Source organism: Marmota monax, unplaced genomic scaffold (genome assembly GCF_021218885.2).
Source record: "Marmota monax isolate L192 unplaced genomic scaffold, Marmota_monax_Labrador192_F-V1.1 WCK01_AAM20220418_F8-fsc01396, whole genome shotgun sequence".
In the NCBI taxonomy this organism is placed as follows: Eukaryota; Metazoa; Chordata; class Mammalia; order Rodentia; family Sciuridae; genus Marmota; species Marmota monax.
The window spans coordinates 1-8543 of NW_026692814.1; the positions used below are offsets into that span (position 1 = coordinate 1).

At 38.3% G+C, this 8543-nt stretch overlaps 2 pseudogenes; one reads left to right on the top strand and one right to left on the bottom strand.

The window, feature by feature from the left end:
* The first annotated feature begins 3995 nt into the window (after positions 1-3995).
* LOC124095303 (olfactory receptor 1M1-like) lies at positions 3996-4924 on the top strand (annotated as a pseudogene).
* Positions 4925-7158: 2234 nt separating this feature from the next.
* On the bottom strand, positions 7159-8105 carry LOC124095304 (olfactory receptor 11A1-like; annotated as a pseudogene).
* Between the last annotated feature and the right edge of the window lie 438 nt (positions 8106-8543).

The window sequence follows — 8543 nt, forward strand, 5'->3', positions numbered from 1 at the left end:
AAGAAGACACGAAATAATGAAGGATAGAATATTCAAGGATAGCTTCATGGCGGGGAGGGAGGTAAAGTTATAACTAGCCATGAATAATATTGGGTGAGATAGGAAAACACTAAGAATAAAACTAGGGTTAAAGCCAACAGGTTTAAGTGTAGGAGGTTAGAAATGATAATATTAGTGGAACTATAGGTGATCAGCTAAAGAGAAAGGAAATTGGTGAAGAATGTGAAGTCTTGGTTGGTAGGTATGAGAACCATATGTAGAAGTTCTTGATGGGAACAGATGGGCACATATGGTCAATAAGAAATAAGAAGGCTAGAGGCATTTAAGCAATGAAAAATCAGGCCAAACATAGAAAGTTTTATAATTTCTGTGAAATGCTTGCAGCATGAATCATAGTAATTAGAAAATATGAAGTCAGGGGAGCCAGTTAAACTTCTAATGAAATAAGCTGGGAGTGAGTTCATGAGCCAAAGTTAGAAGGTTTACAAAAGGTGATAAACGACTGAAGTGAAAAACATTTTTTTAAGAAAAATATGCAAAACACTCAATTTGGACTTGAGAGAAATGAAAAAAATAGATAAACCAATGATTCCAACCCATGCTACTGGGACAATACCTGAAGAAAAGGAGTTTTATTCTTGAAATATTGAAATGGAAAGGAACTACTTGTGCAGTACATTGTATTGTCCTCTCCTGCCTTTCATCTCCATCAATTACCTTATATATTTTGTGAAAAATACTTCCTGTCAAGCACAGGGAGTACCTTAGAGAGGAAAACTAAATGCACTTTCTGCCACAATGTACCTCAGTGCCTTGTGAAGGAAACTGATGTTAACTAAAAATCCTAAATGTTTAAATAAAATAAGTATGACAGCATCCACTATATTACAACTGTGGTAATCTATAAAGGTATGATGTCAGGATATATAGGGTAGATGTGACGATCAAAAAATCAAAATTCTGTAACAAAGACACCAATTGAACTGAGATTGCAAGGATAAGTACTGTGGTTTGATTGTGATTTGTTACCTCTGAAAGTAATATTGCAGTTTAATTTTCATTGTGAGATATTAAGAGGGTAGAAATTAGTCTAAGTGTGATATTTAGAAATCGGCCTTTGGGAAGGTCTTTAGGACAAGATAAGGTCGTTAAGGTGCAGCTCCCATAATTGAATACTGGTGGCTTTATAAGAAAAGAACAGAAAACACAGACACTCTCTCTTGCTATGTGATGCTCTATACCACCTTAGGACTCCACCAGCAAGAAGGCTGTCAAGGGATGCAATTGCTCAACCAGAACTGTAAGCCTGAATAAACCCCCTTTTTATAACTTTGTCTGTGGTGTTGTGTTATTAGAAACATAAAGCAGACTAATATAGAAAATTGGTACTAATAAGGAAGGCTTTTGCTAGTAAAGAATACTTTAAAATGTGGAAGTGGCTTTGGAAATGGGTAATGGGCACAGGTGGGAAGAATTTGGAAGAGCAGGCTATAAAATGGATAAATTCTGATGAGGGTTTAGAAAAAGACATGAAGATTGGGAAGAGCTTGAACATTTTACAGGTGGGATAGGTGGTTATGATCAAAACACTGATGCAAATGAGTGGTTTTCTATTGGAAATTAAAGTAAAGGCCACACTTGCTACATACCACAGGGGTTTATGAAAGGTTTTAAAGTGATGAACTGGGATAGCTGGTGAAGAAAATATATAAACAACATTATAAAATCCAGTCATGTTTTCTCTTGGTAACTTTTAACTGTATACAACAAGATTCAGCAGCAATAGTATGACCTGAAGGCAGACTCAGGCACATAATTAAATGGAAAGGAAAGCCAAAACCTAAGAAAAATTCAAAATCTGACTATGGAAAGAAAGAAGAAAAAACATGCAACTCAAGAGCCACTTTCTAAAGAAATTAACATGGATAAAAGAGGGCCAAGTGCCAAAATCTTCAGGACAAGGGGAAAAGGCCTACAAGGCATCTCCCATCACAGGCCATCAGAGGTAGCAGAGCTCTTCATGGTCTCACTACCCAGGGCCAACTTGGAATTTGGCTCCCTGCTTTCTGGTGAAGCACACCACAGCTGCTCCAGCCATGGTTCCAGCAGGTTTACCACAACAATGATGAGGTCATAGTCACTTCCACTGAGAGTTCAAAGGAAAGTCTAGGAGGCCAGACAGAGGCCTGATACAGGGGCAGAGCTGCACAGAACCCCCTGGGACAATGACTAATGAAGCTGTGGGAACAGAACCCCCAAGACCTCAGAACTGTAGCCTGAGAGAACTGCAATCATGAGGTTCCAAACCAAAAGTGCTAAAGTATGGGATAAGCCCAACAAAGCCATGGAGGTGGGGCTTCTTGAGGTCTTGTGAGGCCCAGCCCTAGTCCCACTGCGTGCAAGATGCCAGAAATGGCACTTTAAGAGTGAATGTCTATCTTCCTGGGTTTTGAACTCATTTTGGGTTGGTTACTCCTTATACTTACCTATTCTTCCATTTTGGAATGGAATGTTTACCCTATGCCCACTACTGAATATTGGAAGTAAATAATTTGTTTTGATTTTATAAGCTCATAGTTGGTAGAAGTTAGCCATAGTATCAAATGAGACCCTAGACTTTGAAGTTTTGAATTAATTCTAGAAGGAGTTAAAGACTTTGGACTGTTTGGATGGAATCATTGTATTTTGTATGAGAGAATGAGTCTAGGGGAACAGGATGGAATACTATGGTTTGAATATGGTTTGCCACCACCCAAACTCCAAAGAACAATTCATTTAAGATATGAATTCTCAGAGTGAGGTAGTAAGAGAGTGGAAACTTGACCTGAATGTGGTGTATAGGGGTGGGACTTTGGGAGGTCCTTAGGATTAGAAAAGGTCATTAAGGTAGAGCCCCTATGATTGAATACTGTTGGTATTATACAAAGAAAGAGAATAGAAAAGACACACACATACACACACACACACACACACACAGGTCTTTCTATAAGATGCTCTGCACAAACTTGGGGCGCTGCCAGAAAAACCAGACACAGCCCCTCAGACTTGGCCCAGAACTTTCAGCCAAAATAATCCTTTTTTAAATAACTTACTCAGTCTAAGGTATTGTGTTATTACCAACAGAAGACAAATAAGTATAATGAGTAGAAGCTAAGAGTGGAGGGAAGCAAAAGGTATGCTTGAGGGAGTGCAGCACAGCCACTGTGGCTACAGAACAGAAAACGGGTGGACTGCAGTGCAATGTACCTCAAAACCAGATACATTGAGGAGGACTGGGAATGAAGTGCAAAGATAGATCATTTGTTTAGTGTACAAGGCCTTGGATTTGATCCTCAGTACTACTAAAAAAATTAAATAAAAGTCACTGAGATTTGTAAGACATGGTAAAGATTGTGCATTTTTCATAAAAGCAATGGTTCTGTGGTTGCCTATCTAAACAAAATAACATAGTTGTATTTTCTTTTTTGAAAAGATGATTCTGTCTGCATTGTGAACAACACATTAGATGGAGAAAGAATGGGCATGGTACACCAGATGGAAGGCTGGTAATATTCTAGTCAATCAACCAAAGCATGAACCAGAATAGTTACCATGTAGATAGGAACATTTATTGAGCTGCAACTATGTGCCAAGCACTGAGCTAAATACAGAGCTGCAGCTTTTGCCTTCAAAGAAATCATGGTCAAAAACAGAATCACAAACAAGTGGTTATAATATCACATAATACAAAGTTTAATCCACACAGAACTTGTACACTTATAGAATGCTAGGGAAACTCTGTTCCCCTCACTCCATTGTCTTTGTGCCTCCTCAGTTGGTTGTCCTTTCTGAATTCCAACTCTTGTCTCTCCCATTGATATTTTAGTTTTCAAGCCTCAGTTGGAGTAAGAGAGACACATTGACAGAATACAGAATCCAGGTTACTGCACATTTGTGTCTGCAAGGAGTGGATCCTCTTCACACCAAATCCTTCTTGAAGCACAATAAGGGCCAGAATGAACTGCAGCAAGACTCCTGACTTTGTCCTCTCAGGGATGTCCAGTGATCCGGGAAACCAGCAGTTCCTCTTTTGTCTCTTTATGGCTCTCTATTTGTTGGGCCTCCTTGGGAACTCACTCCTTCTGCTGGCCATTGGCACTGACATTCACCTCCACACTCCCATGTACTTCTTCCTCAGCCAGCTCTCCCTGGTGGATCTCTGCTTCACCACTACCATATCCCCTAAAATGCTAGAATATTTGTGGACCCACAATGGATCCATCTCTTTCTCTGGGTGTCTGACCCAATTATACTTCTTTGCTGTTTTTGCTGACATGGACAACCTACTCTTAGCGATCATGGCCATTGACCGCTATGATGCTGTTTGCTATCCACTGCATTACCCACTTGTCATGAGACCTTCCAGATGTGGGGTGCTTGTAGGAATATCATGGGGGGTAGCCAACTTGGTCTCTCTAGTCCATATCTTGTTGCTATCCCAGCTATCTTTCCATGTTAATCAAGAGATTCCTCACTTTTTTGTGATTTTGGCCCTCTATTATGGCTTTCTTGCCCTGATGCCCAACTCAATGAGGACCTGACAATGGCTCTGACTGGGGTTTTGGGAATCAGTGCTCTCTTCTGTGTTGTAAGTTCCTATGCCCGTATTTTCCATGCTGTGGCCAGAGTTCCATCAGCACAGGGGAAAAGGAAAGCTCTGGCTACATGCAGCTCCCACCTCTCCATGGTCATCCTCTTCTACAGCACAGTATTTGCCACCTACCTGAAGCCCCCATCAACTTCTCACTCCTCTGGGGAGCTGGTTGCTGCTGTCATGTATACCCTGGTAACTCACACTCTAAACCTGAGAAAGAAGGATGTAAAGAGTTCATTGAAAAGGATCCTGGGCATGGAGAGTTCTAAGGATTATGGATCATCCCAATAACCATGCACTTTTAGAAAAAATACTCTCTATTTCACTACCACAGTAACAAAGAGAGTTGGTCAAAATCATGGCTGTGCTAGAGCATTATATGATCCACTGAAAATAATACTGGATTGAATTGGCTGTTCGTTAAATAGCTTTTGATTATACATTCACATCACTACAACATTTGATAACAACCATGAGCATTTCTCTCTGGGGTTTAATATTGAAGATCCTCCCCATCACGTTGCTATAGTCAAAGTCATCTTTGCTGTCATCAAAAAAGATAATTGATGTCATCAGTACCATCATCAATAATAAGAGAAAGGAAACTGGGCCAATGCAGTTTTCCCCCTTTAGTCCTCACTTTTCAGAATGTTTTATATATCCATGTGTTTATGCAATGTTTGAGACTTTCTGATTAGTTTCTGATTCTATGGCTGAGAATTGGAAGACAGCTAAAAGCAGGAGGACTTTTTTGAAAACACTTCTTTTTTTTGTAATAGAATAAATGAATATTTCTTACATATGTTTGTGTTTTTTAAGTTTTAAGTGAAAACAATAAAATAGTTCATTGCTCTATGAATGAACTGATCTTTCAAATACAGACTGACAATGGGTGAGGTGGGTGATATCTTTGCATTATAAAAACAGTACACACTATTTTTTTTTAGTCATTATTATATTTTTGGCCTGTGTTCCTTTATACACCATATACATTATATCAAAAAGCAGACTATGTGCTCTGTTAATTTGTATCATCCACTGTATTTCATGTTATTGTACATTATGAATTATGTGATCAGTTGAAACACTTAATGATTAATTCTATGTGGGTGAATAACTTGATACAGGGGTATACATAACTTTGCCTTAAGAAGAATATTTCTGAAGTTCTCAGACTGCATTCTCTTTTTCACGTTCACGTCTTAGTCTAGACTTTCTTCCTGGGCCATCTAGAAGCTAATACCTTCTTTTCAATTCTAATCTAATGACTTGAAAGAGCAGGTGTTCAAAAATTATTTTCAAGCAAATAATGATTGAATGGATAATCCAAGCTGATATATCCTCTGGCTAATTTTAAGAAATTATTTAAAGATCAATGGAGAAATTTGAATATGTCTTGTGTATTAGATGATATTAAGGAAATATTGATAATTTTGTTAAGTACTCTAATGGCCTGGTGGGCATGGATTTTTAATGTCTGTATCAGGAAAGGAATATATATATACTAAATACATGTGGAATATATATGTGCACAACATATTTACCCAGCATCTGGAATTTGTTTCTTTCCTTCCCATTGATAAGACAAAATGTTTTACTTTACTTCTACTTTTATTTGTGTAGTGCTATTTTCTAGCAAAACAAACAAGCAAAAAGGAGCTGTAGGGAATTCAAACAAAATTAGCCAAATGTTTATGTTGAAGCCAGATAGCAAATTGGGACTCATTGTGCCATTCTCTCTATTTTTGTATACATTTTAAATCTTCTACAATTAAAAAATTTAAAAATAAATAAGTAAAATGAATTCATCTTTAAATATTTTTGAATATACATATCCTTAGATCTAGCAATTTATGTCCAAAAACATTTATTATAGAAAAACATGAATGTTCACAATGTACACATAATAAAAGAACTAATTACAACTAAAACATTCCTACCAATAGAAGATTATTTAAGCAAATTATGGTTAGCCATACAATGAAGCCCCAAAGAATGAAGAAGTAGATATTTTTTAATATAGGAAGTTGTTCATGACATATTGCTCAATGGAAAACCAGATTTCAAGCTCTATGATACATAAATAAGTAGAAAGAAATTTTGAAATATCATCTAGCAATAATATAGTTAATATTTCTAAATTTGTTTTGATATTACTGTTTTGCTTCTCTATTTTCATTTGTCTTGTTATTATTTTACCTATATATATTTATGGGGTACAATGTGATAATTCAATTCATATATTCATATTCAATACATATATAGCATATACTATGGGTAATGATCAAATCAGGGTAATATTTACGGCATATTTAATAAAAAACTAAAAGAAGTTTAAATAAGTTTTTAAACTAACATTTGAAAAGTACTGCTCTGCATCTTCTTTTTTGGTGTATTTTGGTTTAACTACAGGAGAGCCAAAGGGGAAGGTTGGAATAGAACAGTTATTCCTTTCCAGCCAATTCTGGAGACTTCTCAGTGGAGACATCCAAAGTCCAAAATAAAATCTTCACTACCCTCTTTCTTCAACCAACTGTTTCCATTTTTTTAACTTGAAGAAGCCTTTGTAGTGCCTGATGAACCTCCTTGTTCCTGAGGATGTAGATGACAGGATTGAAGATGGGAGTGACCACAGTATAGAGCAAGGCAAAGACCTTGGAGAGGAGCTGAGAGTGGACAGCCGAGGGCACGATATACAAGACCATGAGAGTTCCATAGAAGGTGGACAATATAGCAAGGTGGGAGGAGCATGTGGAAAAAGCCTTTCTCCTGCTGGCCCCAGCAGGAACTCTCAGCACAGTCACCACAATGTGAGCATAGGATGTCAGAATCAGTCCAAATGGAACAGTGTGGAAGACTACAGAGAGAACAAACATTGTCACCTGGGCTACTCTGGGATATGAGCAAGCCAGGACCACCAAAGGCATGAAGTCACAGTAAAAGTGATCAATGCTCTTGGAGCCACAGAACCTCAGCTGGGCCATCAGGACCACAACCAATCCATCTACCATGAAGCCAGACAGCCAGGCTGTGACCACAAGCCCAATGCACCATCTAGGCCCCATCAGGAGAGGATAGCGGAGTGGGTAGCAGATTGCCAAGAAGTGGTCATACGCCATAACAGCCAGTAGGAAGCATTCTGCTGTGGCTAGAGAACCAAAGATGAAGAACTGGATCAAGCAATCAGTCACAGAGATGGCTGCCTCTGCAGGAAGCCCTCCAGCATTTTCGGCACCACTGTGGATGTATAGAGGATCTCCAGGAAGGACAGATTAGCCAGAAAGAAGTACATGGGCGTGTGCAGCCTCTGGGAGCTAATCACCACCACAATGATCAGCATATTCCCTATGACAATGAAGGCACAGACAACAGTGAACACAATAAAGAAAAGGAAATGCAGCTCAGGGATGTTGTAGAAGCCAAGGAGGACAAATTCAGCAATAGTTTGGTTTTCTAAGGAGGCAATTTCCATGTGGATCATCCAGGTTTCTATTTGGCAGTAATTGGAGAAATTTTAGTGCATCTCTAGGAGAAATTGTTGTGCATCTCTATTTCTTCTATAGCAAACATAAGATTCATAGGACTAAAACAAAAAGGATGAAAATGAGTCTTCAAATGAGAATTACTTTGAAAAAGTCTTTGTCTATTCCCTGTTCAGTTCTTACTCATTCTCCAGATCTCTTTCTTCTCTGCCTTCCTTAATTGTGCCTGTTCAAGGTTCAAGAGAATTTAACACAATTTTAGTCTTTCAAGACCCTTTGACCTACTAATTGCACCTGCTACTATACAGTAAATTCTAGCAGCCAAATATGTATAATCAGTCATGGTTTCCTTCATCTGCCCCAGTGTAATTTCCTCCAAATGTCTGGTAGACATATTCCCCAACAACAGACCATTTTATCCTCCACAG